The sequence below is a fragment of the Panthera pardus genome, unplaced genomic scaffold, assembly GCF_024362965.1.
Source record: "Panthera pardus isolate Hobbes unplaced genomic scaffold, ASM2436296v1 HiC_scaffold_20, whole genome shotgun sequence".
NCBI classification, from domain to species: Eukaryota; Metazoa; Chordata; class Mammalia; order Carnivora; family Felidae; genus Panthera; species Panthera pardus.
This window is the reverse complement of record NW_026526766.1, coordinates 30635408-30648414: the sequence shown is the minus strand read 5'-3', so window position 1 is coordinate 30648414 and position 13007 is coordinate 30635408. Positions and strand designations below refer to the sequence as shown.

Below are 13007 nucleotides of genomic sequence, written 5' to 3'. Positions count from 1 at the left end.
ATTGTATGTACTTATTACATTTTGTCCATTCATCTGTTAATGGGCACTTGGGTTGTTTCCACTTTTTAGCTATTGAATAATGCTGCTATAAACATGGGTGTACAAATATCTGTTCAAGTCCCTAATTTTGATTACTCTCTGCATATATCCAGAAGTAAAATTGCTCTATTGAATGGTAATTCCATGTTAAATTTTCTGAGGAACTTCCACACTGTTATCCATGGGGGCTACATCATTTTTTATTCCCATCAGCAATACACAAAGGTTCCAATTTCTTCACATTATCACATTTGTTTTATGTTTGTTTTTTTATAGTAACCATCCTAATGGGTATGAAGTGGCATCTCTTTGTGGCTTTGATTTGCATTTTCCTAATTACTACTGATGTTGAGCATCTTTTCATGTGCCTGTTGGCTCTTTGTAGATCTTCTTTGGAGAAATGTCTATTCTTCAAGTTCCTTGCCATTTTGAATTGGTTGTTTGCTTTTTGTTGTTGTTGAGTTTTAGGAGTTCTTTATATATTCTGGATATTAATCCTTATCAGATATGTGATTTGCAAGTATGTTCTCCCATTCTTTGGGTTGCCTTTACTTCATTGATAGTGTCCTTTAATACACAAAATTTTAAGATTTTCATGAAGTCCAGTTTGTCTGTTTTTTCCTTTCTGCCTGTGATTTCCATGTCGTATTTAAGAAATCATTGCCAAATCCAATGTTATGAAGATTTCCCGCTATAAATCTAAGAGGTTTATAGTTATTTTGAGTAATTTTTGTATATTAGAGGACTAGGTATTAGGAAAGGGTCCAGCTTCATTCTTTTGGATGTGGATATCCAATTTTCCCAGCACTATTTGTTGACTGTCATTTCCCACGAATGGTCTTTGACACTTTTATTGAAAGTCATCTGACCATATATGTGAAAGTTTATTTCTGGGATTTCTGTTCCATTCCATTGGTTGACATGTCTGTCTTTATGCCAATACCACACTATTTGGTTACCATAGCTTTGTAGTAAATTTAGAAATCTGGAAACATGAGTCCTCTAACTTTATTCTTCCTTTTCATGATTGTTTTGGCTATTCAGGGTCCCTTGCGATTCCATATCAATTTTAGATTTTTCAATTTATGCAAAAAAACAAAAAAAAGTCATTGGGATTTTGACAGGGATTGCATTGAATCTAGATGCATTAACATCTTAACATCTTCCAATCCATGAACAGGGGATGTCTTTCTATCTGTGTCTTTCAGCAATGTTTTGTAGTTTTTACTGTATGAATCTTTCATTTCCTTGGTTAAGTTTATACCTAAGTATATTTTTTTTCTTTTTGATGTCAGATAAATGGAACTATTTTCTTAATTTCATTTTCAGAATATTCGTTGCAAGTGTATAAAAATGCAATTGGTGTTTGTGTGTTGATACTGTACTTTGCTATTTTACTAAAATCTTTTATTATCGGTAATCATTTTTTGTGTGCAGATTCTTTAGGATTTTTTATATATAGTACCATGTTATCAGAGAGTATAGTTTTATTTCTTCCTTTCCAGTTTTGATTCCCTTTATTTCTCTTAATTGCCTAGTTGTACTGCCTAGAATTTCCAGTACAGTGTTGAATAACAGTGGCAAAAGCAGGCATCCTTTTCTTGTTCCTGATCTTAGTGGGAAGTTTTCAGCCTTTGACTATTGAGTACTATTATGTAGATTAGTATATAAATGCTCTTTATCATGTTGAGTAAGTTTCCTTTTATTCTTAGTTTGGTGAATGTTTTTATTATGGAAGGGCATTGAATTGTGTCAAATGATTTTTGTGTCAATTGAAATGATCAGGTGGTTTCTTACCTTCATTCTATTAATGTGGTATATGACATCAATCAATTTTCTTTTGCTGAACCATGACTGCATTCCTGGGATAAATTCCACTTGGTCATGGTATATAATCTTCTTAGATTTAGTTTGCTGGTATTTTTAAGGATTTTTACATCTGTACTCATAGGGCATATTAGACTACATTTTTCTTTTCTTGAAGTGTCTTTTTTAGCTTTTTTATCTGGGAAGACTGGGCTCATAGAATGAATTATGAAGTATTACATCTTCTTTTATTTTGGTGAGTAATTTATAAAGGATTTATGTTAATTCTTCCTTAAATGTTGGGTGCAATTCTCCAGGGAAGGCCTCTGGTCCTGGACTTTTGTTTTTTGGGAGATTTTTGATTACTGATTCATTCTGTTTACTTGTTATATGACCGTTCAGATTTTTTATCTCTTCTTGGTTCTGTTTTGGCAATGTGTGGATTTCTAGAAATGTGTTTGTTTCATCTAGTTTTGTCTAATTTGTTGGTGTACATTTATTCATAGTATTCTCATAATCCTTTTTATTTCTGTAAGTTTTGTAGTAATGTTCTCACATTCATTCTGAAATTTGATGACTTGCGTCATTTTTTCTTCGTCTAGGTAAAGTTTGTCAACTTTATTTAACTTTTCAAAGAACCAACTTTTGATTTCATTGATTCTTATGGTTATTCTAATTCTCCACTCTGGCATTCATTATTCCCTTTCTTCTGCTAGCTTTGGGTTTGGTTTGCTTCTGTTTGATGTTACTTAAGATGTAAAGTTAGGTTATTGATTTGAGATCTTTTATTTTTAAGTAGGCATTTACAACTATAAATTTTCTGTCGCGTACTGCTTTGGCTGCATCTCATCAGTTTTGGTATGTTGCATTTTGTTTTCATCTTAAAATATTTTCTGATTTTCCTTGTGATTTCTTCTTGGACCCATTGGTTGTTTAAAACTGTGTTGTTATTCTTGCTATTTAATTTCCGGAGTCCTTAGATAGCTGCTATATATATTCTGTTGAGAATTTATAGTTGCATTCAGTGGGAGACACAAAGTAGAACGTGCTTATTCCATCTTCTTTGGAATTGTACCCTTCTTTTTCTGTTTAGCAATTTACTATAATTACTATATGAGTGGGCATAAGTCTACCACCTTGGTATTTTGTTTTTTCTTTCAGCACTTAAAGAAGTCATTCCCCCATAATGATTTTTTGACATCTTTCTGGCCTCAACTATTTCTAATGAGAATTCTTCTATCATTTGTACAGTTGTTCTCCACTAGAAATTCTTCTGTATTCTCTAGAAGACTATAATTAGATGAGCCAAAATCCAAGCAGCAGGAGGAATACATGATACCAAGTGACATCATGAAGTACAAAACCATGGTGCTGAAGAAAAAATAATAGTTAACTGGGGGGAGGAGAGGACCCCTTTCTAAAGACATGGGACTAGAGTTGAATTTTAAGGACAAGGCAGGTGGACACCAGGAAGTAACAGGCAAGGGAACTGATTATTCACTTATGAGAAGGATGAGCTAGGGAGTTTGTGTGAAGTTGTCCTGACAGATACAGAACCCATAAGGAGAGACTCACAATTTCTCCCTCAATCCCTCAGGGGTGAGATCCCTACAAGGCTTTCAGGGACAGAGTTTATACTTTACGGTTTATAACACAAGGAAACTCAAGTAGAAATTTGAACCCTAGGATCCTATAGCCCAGAGCCTTGTCAACCTTGCCTTCCTCCTCCACATTGTCTACTTCTAATCCCTCCTTCCCTACATAACTTTCGTGGGAACTCTTGAAACTGGTTTCTTGGTAAACTGAAAAGAAGTATCCAAAAGAAACCCACAGGTCTCCAGTGAACCCTTCTGGAATCTCTGTTGTGACTCTGAAGCTCCAAAATCTGGCACCAGATGGTAGATTTCAGAACAGTTTGCCTCTGGATCAGTGCTCCTTTGGGTCCTCCTCAGACTTTCAGGGAATGTGGCAGCAGTGAGAAGTGCCCTCACAGACCCATTGCCTTTACATTCCTGGGACCTGCAACTGGCCTAAAGGAGTACTTCAGGGAGGTTTAAACAAATTAGGTGTCATTACAGCAACAATCTACCACATCCAGTATTATCCACCCGTCTTGAGGCCTGCTGAAGATCATCTCTCTTCCTTTGGGGTTACTAAGAAAGATCCTTCTTCCTTCCTATGATCAGTGTGGTATAAGTGTATGAGCCATTCTGCAACCATGAGGAGAGAACTTGTGGAGTAGGGCTAGGGTGGAATGGGGCTAGGCATCAAGGAGAGAGTAAGAACTAAAACAGAGCAGATGTGATAGTTAATTTTATATGTCAACTTGGCTGGGCATTGGCACCCAAATATGTTTTCCAACATTATTCTAAATATTTCTGTGGGGGCATTTTGGGATGAGGTTAACATTTAAACTGGTAGACTGAGGGGTGCCTGGGTGGCTCAGTTAGTTAAGCGTCCAACTTCAGTTCAGGTCATGATCACATGGTTCATGGGTTTGAGCCCCACTTGGGGCTCTGTGCTGACAGCTCGGAGCCTGGAGCCTGCTTCGAATTCTGTATCTCCCTCTCTCTCTCTGCCCCTCCCCTGCTCACACTCTGTCTGTCTCTCTTTCAAAAATAAATAAATATTAAAAAAAATTTTAAACTCATAGACTGAGTAAAGCAGATCACCTTCCATAATGTAGGTGGGCCTCATCCTATAAATGAAGGTCTGAATAAAAAAGACTGACCTCTCCTGATCAAGAGGGAATTCTGCAACATCAGCTTCTTTCTGTGTCACCAGCCTGATAGCCTTCATACTTGAACACCACTTTGACTCTTTCCTGGATATTTAGCATAATGGCCTTTGGACTTAGACTGTAGTGTTGGCTTTTCTCTGGGTCTGCAGATTTTAGACTTGCCAGCTTCCATAAACATGTGAGCCAATTCCTTAAAATAAATATCTATATGCATATACATCCTGTTGATTCTATTTCTTTGGAGTACCCTAATACACCTCCTCAGATCATTTTGTACCACTCTGTACACACACATCAATTTCAACCAGCTTTCACTTCCAAATGCCTGCACCAGTGGTTCTTGTTTGGAGAACCATCCTTGCTTAGCCAATTAGAATGGCTTTGCCTGTATGTGCAGAGAGTTAAATGTGTCTGTGCCTTTTCATCCCACTGGATGACCCTTAACCAGTGAAAATCATGAATGAGAGAGTGCAAGTCCATCTCCCATCCTTCTGGTCGAGACAACTCTGATATATAATTTATACTCCAGAACTCCCCTATGGGATCAGGCTGAAACAGTCCTCTGCAGATGTCCCTAATATTGCATCTTCCTTGGCTCTCATCTTTTCCCTATCTCACTTCCCAACTTCTTTATCAGTTCCCCTGTAATATGTCCTATACCCAGTCCCAATGTGGTGGCATGTAGGTTTTTCCCACACTTTGAACAATTCTGTAACACAAGGTGAGTATCCTATAATTCAAATACATTCTGACATTATCTACCCAAAATAGCATCAGATACCACAGATTAAGGAATCAGACCCACAAGATTTCTCTCCATTTCAGATACCAATCGTAAGCCCAGGTTGTTACCTGTGCTTCTGACCAACTGGCTATAGATTGGAAGTTCCTACAAACCCCACGCCCACCCTGCCTTGGACTTCAGAGGCCAATTGCAAGTCCAGGTCTTACCTGTACTTCTGACTGACTAGATATAAATCAGAGATTCCCATGGCCCCCTCCTTGGGTTCAATTAATTTGTTACAGAGGCTCACAGAATTCAGGAAACCTTTACTCACTAAAATACTGATTTATTACAAAGGATATTAAAGGGTAAAAACAACAGCCAGATGAAGAGATACATAGAGTGAAGTCCCAAACAAATGAACTTATGTCCTTCTGGAGTTTGGGGCCTGCATGTTGGCATATGGAAGCATTCTGGTTCCCTAAACTGCAAGCTCTCTGAACTTCCTCCTTTTGGGCTTTTCTGGAGGCTTCATTACATAGACATGATTAATGCAATTATTGGTCACTGGTGATTGATTCAACCTCCAGCCTCTCTCCCCTCTGTGAAAATCAGGAGGTGGGACTGAAAGTTCCAAACCTCTATTCATGGTTGGTTCCCCTGGCAACTAGCCCCCATCTGCAGGTGCTTTCCAAAAGTCATCTTATTAACATAATCTTATTTGTGATGGACAGGAGCTTGTTATGAATAACAAGACATCCATTACACCTTTCTGGCTCTGAAGTGATTTCAGGAACTGAGGACAAGAGGACAAATATTATAACAAAAGATGTTTCCAGTTTTCTTATTGCTCAGAAAATACCAAGGGTTTTTGGGGAGCTGTGAGTTGTAAGCCAAGAACCATAGATGAAAACATATCTTAGATAAATTTGGTCATCTAAATGATGAAATAAATATTTCTTATAAATCACAATATTGCACCCTGGGAACACTTTCTTTTTTTTTTAATTGTTTTTTAATATGAAATTTACTGTAAAATTGGTTTCCATACAACACCCAGTGCTCATCCCAACAGGTGCCCTCCTCAATGCCCATCACCCACTTTCCCCTCCCTCCCACCCCCCATCAACCCTCAGTTTATTCTCAGCTTTTAAGAGTCTCTTATGGTTTGGCTCCCCCCCTTTTTTTCCCTTCCCCTCCTCCATGGTCTTCTGTTAAGTTTCTCAGGATCCACATAAGAGTGAAAACATATGGTATCTGTCTTTCTCTGTATGACTTATTTCACTTAGCATAACACTCTTCAGTTCCATTCACATTGCTACAAAAGGCCATATTTCATTCTTTCTCATTGCCAAGTAGTATTCCATCCTGTATATAAACCACAATTTCTTTATCCATTCATCAGTTGATGGACATTTAGGCTCTTTCCATAATTTGGCCATTGTTGAAAGTGCTGCTATAAACATTGGGGGACAAGTGCCCCTATGCATCAGCACTCCTGTATCCCTTGGGTAAATTCCTAGCAGTGCTATTGCTGGGTCATAGGGTAGATCTATTTCTAATTTTCTGAGGAACCCCCACACTGTTTTCCAGAGCGGCTACATCAGTTTGTATTCCCCCAACAGTGCAAGAGGGATTTCATTTCTCCACATCCTCTCCAGCATCTGTAGTCTCCTGATTTGTTTATTTTAGCCCCTCTGACTGGCATGAGGTGATATCTCAGTGTGGTTTTGATTTGTATTTCCCTGATGAGGAGTGACGTTAAGCATCTTTTCATGTGCCTATTGGCCATCTGGATGTCTTCTTTAGACAAGTGTCTATTCATGTCTTCTGCCCATTTCTTCACCAGATTATTTGTTTTTTGGGTGTGGAGTTTGGTGAGTTCTTTGTAGATTTTGGATACTAGCCCTTTGTCTGATATGTCATTCGCAAATATCTTTTCCCATTCCATCAGTTGCCTTTTAGTTTTGTTGTTTCCTTTGCAGTGCAGAAGCTTTTTATCTGCATGAGATCCCAATAGTTCATTTTTGGTTTTAATTCCCTTGCCTTTGGGGATGTGTCAAGTAAGAAATTGCTGCGGCTGAGGTCAGAGAGGTTTTTTCCTGCTTTCTCCTCTAGGGTTTTGATGGTTTCCTGTCTCACATTCAGGTCCTTTATCCATTTTGAGTTTATTTTTGTGAATGGTGTGAGAAAGTGGTCTTGTTTCATCCTTCTGCATGTTGCTGTCCAGTTCTCCCAGCACCATTTGTTAAAGGGACTTTTTTCCACTGGATATTCTTTCCTGCTTTGTCAAAGATTAGTTGGCCATACTTTTGTGGGCCCAATTCTGGAGTCTATATTCCATTGGTCTATGTGTCTGTTTTTGTGCCAATACCATGCTGTCTTGATGATTACAGCTTTGTAGTAGAGGCTAAAGTCTGGGATTGTAATGCCTCCCGCTTTGGTCTTCTTCTTCAATATTACTTTGGCTATTTGGGGTCTTTTGTCGTTCCATACAAATTTTAGGATTGCTTGTTCTAGCTTTGAGAATGCTAGTGCAATTTTGATTGGGATTGCACAGATTGTGTAGATTGCTTTGGGTAGTATTGACATTTTAACAATATTTTTTCTTCCAATCCCGGAGCACAGAATGTTTTTCCGTTTCTTTGTATCTTCTTCAATTTCCTTCATAAGCTTTCTATAGTTTTCAGCATACAGACCTTTCATATCTTTGGTTAGGTTTATTCCTAGGTATTTTATGATTCTTAGGGCAATTGTGAATGGGATCAGTTTCTTTATTTGTCTTCCTGTTGCTTCATTATTAGTGTATAAGAATGAAACTGATTTCTGTACATTGATTTTGTATCCTGCGACTTTGCTGAATTCATGTATCAGTTCTAGCAGACTTTCGGTGGAGTCTGTCAGGTTTTCCATGTATAATATCGTGTCATCTGCAAAAAGTGAAAGCTTGACTTCATCTTTGCCAATTTTGATGCCTTTGATTTCCTTTTGTTGTCTGATTGCTGATGCTAGAACTTCCAACACTATGTTAAACAACAGCAATGAGAGTGGACATCCCTGTCATGTTCCTGATCTCAGGGGGAAAGTTCTCAGTTTTCCCCACTGAGGATGATATTAGCTGTGGGCTTTTCATAAATGGCTTTTATGATATTTACATATGTTCCTTCTTTCTGGGAACACTTTCTTAAGTGATTTTCAAAATAATCCTCAATTCAGGGTCTTTTCTAGGGAATCTGCATACACACACACATACACACACACACACACACACACACACACGACTTATTTACTTATGTGTGCAAAAAAAATGTGTGAAAAGAAATACACCAAAGTAGCAAAAACTATTACTTCTGTGGAATGAATTGGGAGAGGAAGTGGATAGGGTGAGGACTTACTTTTTCTATTACACATTTATATTTTTTAATTATTTTATTGCAGTGAGCATGAATTAAGTTTGAAATGTAAAAAATAAATTCAAGATAGGGAACAGTGGGTGGAACATATACTCCCACTCCCCCAACTATCCACAGGAACGCACCTAAAACAGTTTCTGGCACAAAATAAATGCCAAGAGATGTTTGTTAAATGAAGAAAGGAAAAACAAAAAGGGATAGTGAGGAACTCTGTCTACAAGGCCTAACTCCAACACTGCAGGAGCTTGTGTTTTCCTTCTCCTTGTTTTTCCGTTTCTTCCTTTTTATTTTTTTTAATGTTTTTATTTATTTTTGAGAGACAGAGAGAGACAGAGCACAAGTGGGGGAGGGTCAGAGAGAAAGGGAGACACAGATTCTGAATCAGGCTCCAGGCTCTGAGTGGTCAGCACAGAGCCCGACATGGGGCTCAAACACATGAACTGTGAGATCATGACCGGAGCTAAAGTTCTCCAGGCTCCGAGCTGTCAGCACAGAACCTGACATGGGTCTCAAAGCCATGAACTGTGAGATCATGACCTGAGCTGAAGCTGGATGCTTATCCAACTGAGCCACCCAGGCACCTGAATCCATTTCTTCCTTTTTAAAAAAGTTGTGTAGAATAGCAAAGGACTTTGAAAATGCTATTGTTCTGGTAATATTAAGAACCACACAAGTACAAAATAAGTGCAGCAATTAGCAAATTATTATCCACTTGCATAACAGGGTACTGGAGATTTATGAGGATGAAAAAGAAAGCCAGATGAGGCAGGGAAGTAACCCAAAAGAAAGATAAAACAAGGGGGCCTTAGAAGAAAAGCAAGGTCCCTAGGCTGAGAAGAACATTTAGCTTAGGGATTCTAGGCTGCCATTCTCTCCTTTCTCATCCAGATCTGGCCATTTAATTCAACCGAATAAATTTACTGAAAAGTGATCAGGCCCATGTTGCTTCCTTTTGCTACTGTTCTAAGCCCATCACATTTAGTATGGATAAGATTCAGAAAGGAAAACAGGAATAGAGAACAAAAGAGCAAGAAATTGTTAGTATGCCTGTCCCAAAAAACTGCCTGAACAAAATGGTTCCCTAATGACAAGCTCTCCATCAAGATAAATAAACTAGTGCTCACGTCACCAGCACATATACTAAAACTAGAACAATACAGAGAATTAGCATGGACCTTGCAAAAGGATGACAAGCACATGTGTGAAACATTCCATATTTTTGTATTTGAAAGTTGCCAACAGAGTACATCTTCATAGGTTTCATCACAAGAAAAAACAATTTTCGTAATTATATATGGTGATGGATGTTAACAAGATTACTGTGGCAATCGCTGTGCAATACATACAAATATCTAACAATTATGTTGTACATTTGAAACTAACAATGTTATATGTCAATTATATCTCAATAAAAAATGATAAATAAACCAAAGGACACAAAAAAAGCTTTGAAAATGAGGTCGCAAATGATCACTGCTGTGTTTCCTGCCTTATATCTGAAATTCCCCAGTGAAATGCTTTCTTAAATTAATCTGTTCATCAGCTGTACCTCAAACTCAATATGTCCTAAAGTGAACTCCCCACACCAGGCCGGAAAACCTTCTCCAGCCCTCTTGTGTTTTTTCTGTCAATGAAGAAACCAAACCCACAGCTGCCCAAAGGGAATTCTGAGAATTCAGAATTTGTTTTTGACATCTCTCTTCCTTACTTCCTACATCAATCAATTGCTAAGTCCTATGTATTCTATTTCCCAAAATATCTGGCAGTAATATTAGGAACCACATATTTACAAAATAAATGCAGCGTCTATCTACCTCTCTCTATTCCCAGTGCTGCTTCAGGCCACCAACACCTCTTCCCAAGATGAAGTCAACAGCCTAAGGGTTCTCCCTGTCTTTTCTAATCCATTCTGATCCACAGCAATCATCTCCCTAAAACACATATCAAGTCACTCTCCAGCTTAAAATTATTCGATGATTTTTATGATAAAGTCCAAACTCCTCAACTTTTTTAAGGCTACAGTGATGGCTATGTCCCTCCCCAGCCTCATTCATCCCTTACTTCACCTCTACACAGTTTACTTAACTTTCCGTTCTTTGAACTCAGAGAACGTTCTGCCTAAAATACCCTTTCCTTCCTTTATTCTTTTGCCTCTCTCTGATACACCCTCCGTGTCCCAGCTCCGTTGTCATTTGCACAGCTCAGGTAAGCCGATTTGTGACACCCAGAATTCTGCGGTTAGGGCGATTTGTGTCTTCTGAGAAAGCAGTCCTGGAAGAGGCCCAAGAAACTCCTGTTGCGGACAAGTTAAAACGCCGGAGATCCTGGCGCGCTCACCTGTCGCTATGCAAGCATTTGGGTCCTTCAGATCCACCTTAGGCAGGGACAGGGCACCGCATTACCGGGAGACTAGAACCGGTAGGCCGAAAACTTGGTTCCGTGTGAGACCCCGCCTCTTACTCTGCGTCGGGGGAGGGAGGGAGCGGGAGTAGGCAGGCAGTGGGTGGTCCGGGGCGGAGTGCGCCTGCGCAGTGGCGTCCAGTGGTAGGACGTCTGTAGGTTTACCCACTCTGGTGTAGACGCGGAAAGTTTCTGGCTGCAACGAGAACGTAGCTCACGTGAGTCGGGGGCACAGGGGCTGGGGGGAGGGTGGCCCTCAGACCATCCAGATCCTTTAAATCTACCTGTCGCGGCTTGGAGCCCTTTGCAGCTCGGCCTTTGCTAGGAGACGTATACCTTCCAGTCTGTTAAATTGCTATTTATAAAATGCACTGGAAAGTTTAGAAGAAATTGGACGTCATTTAAAAAAGATTATTAGTGCTTAGTAAAGCACTAATTGAACATTTGTTATTGTCAATGAAGCAGTCTAGGAATTACTCCGTTCCTAAGTAATTTTACACAGAATTCTAAAGAATTGTGGGAGATAATTTTATCTGAGCCACAAAGAGCTTCCTCCAGATGAGGACTGGTGAGAATTGCAACATTAAATCCAACTCGAAATGATCTCTTTGTAGGAAGAAACTAATATGAAAATCGTGGGTATACTTAATGGTAGTAATTTTAATTTCCTTTTTCATCTACTCATTGATAATCTTGTCAGAAATGGGTACCAGTTACCATGTCTTCTGTGTAGCCATCTATGTCAGGTTCTAGGAGAAATCAAAGACAATTGTCCCTGCCCTTGGAAGTCTGCACACTCTTAGGTGTTTTGGAGTCATCAAAACAAAATTAGTGCATTCCAGGCCTCTCTCCTGAGAGTGGCACTTCGGGAGGTGCCATCTAGTTCTGGATAAACATTGGCTGATAATTGCCTTGAGTTAGTCCTTGTGAAAAAGAGTATTATAACGAATCAGTGTTTAGCATGTGTGAGTGTAGCATGGATCTGAGTCTGCACTGTTCTAACTAAAGGGTCCCTTGTTCCTAACTTCTCTAGATAAGAATTTAAGCCATTATATCAAAGTTTACCTTAGATGAACTTTAGGAAAGGTGAGAGAGGTGATTTTTTTCTAGTGTATGACTGCAAGAGCTTTTCTGAAGAGTTTCTGTATCAGAAATTAGCAGGGATGTTTGTTAAAAATGCAGAATCTGGGTGCCCCACCTCAAACCCACTAAGTCACGTTCTCTGATGGCTTATGGCCCAACAACTCTGTAAAATGCACATGGGTACTTGCATTTTTACAAAGCATGCACTCCGTTATAGAAAGCATCCATACTCTGTGTCTTGTCCTGTTAGCCTCTGGGTTATTCTTCCCTCTCAAACATTACCTTATTCCACTCTCCTCCATGTCTGCTAAGCTGCAGCCGCACTAGTCCCTTTCAATTCTTTGACCCCCACCCCAGCTGCAGGACCCTGGCTCTTCCATGTAGAAGCCTCTATCTGGAAAGCCACTTTCCATTTTAAACAAGGTAATAAACAAGGTAAATAAATTTGAGACTCTAGTCTCAAATGCCATACCTTGGAAATCCTTCCCTAATCAACTGATCTGAAGCAAGCTTCTCTCTGCATTCTATTAGTTTCCTTGTTGGCACTTATCAGTATTTGTAATTAGTTACATGTTTGTTTATTTGTGCATTGCTTTTCTGCCTCATGTAAATCCATGAGGACAAAGGTGATGTGTGTTTTGTTCATTCTTTTATATCCAGTACTTGTCCTTGTAGGGGCCAAGGGCAAGTAGCCCCAAGATGGGCTACTTTGGCATGAATGTTATTTTGAGTTAAAAGTAATCAAAACTCAGCAGATTCAGGAAAAGTTCTTTACCTCCACCTTAACTGCCTGATTGTACCA

At 39.1% G+C, this 13007-nt stretch overlaps 1 protein-coding gene and 1 non-coding gene across 2 annotated transcripts in view; one reads left to right on the top strand and one right to left on the bottom strand.

Moving 5' to 3' along the window:
- The window catches only part of LOC109251643 (zinc finger protein 658B-like), a 65317-nt gene extending 54150 nt beyond the window's left edge, over nt 1-11167 (bottom strand). Inside the window, 1 exon segment of the mRNA XM_053907871.1 lies at nt 10850-11167. The gene's annotated coding sequence lies outside the window, so the exon portion shown is untranslated.
- Nucleotides 9839-9943, top strand: LOC128778785 (U6 spliceosomal RNA). The gene has a single exon (XR_008424496.1). It is a non-coding gene; the product is annotated as a U6 spliceosomal RNA (small nuclear RNA).
- Nucleotides 11168-13007: the final 1840 nt, after the last annotated feature.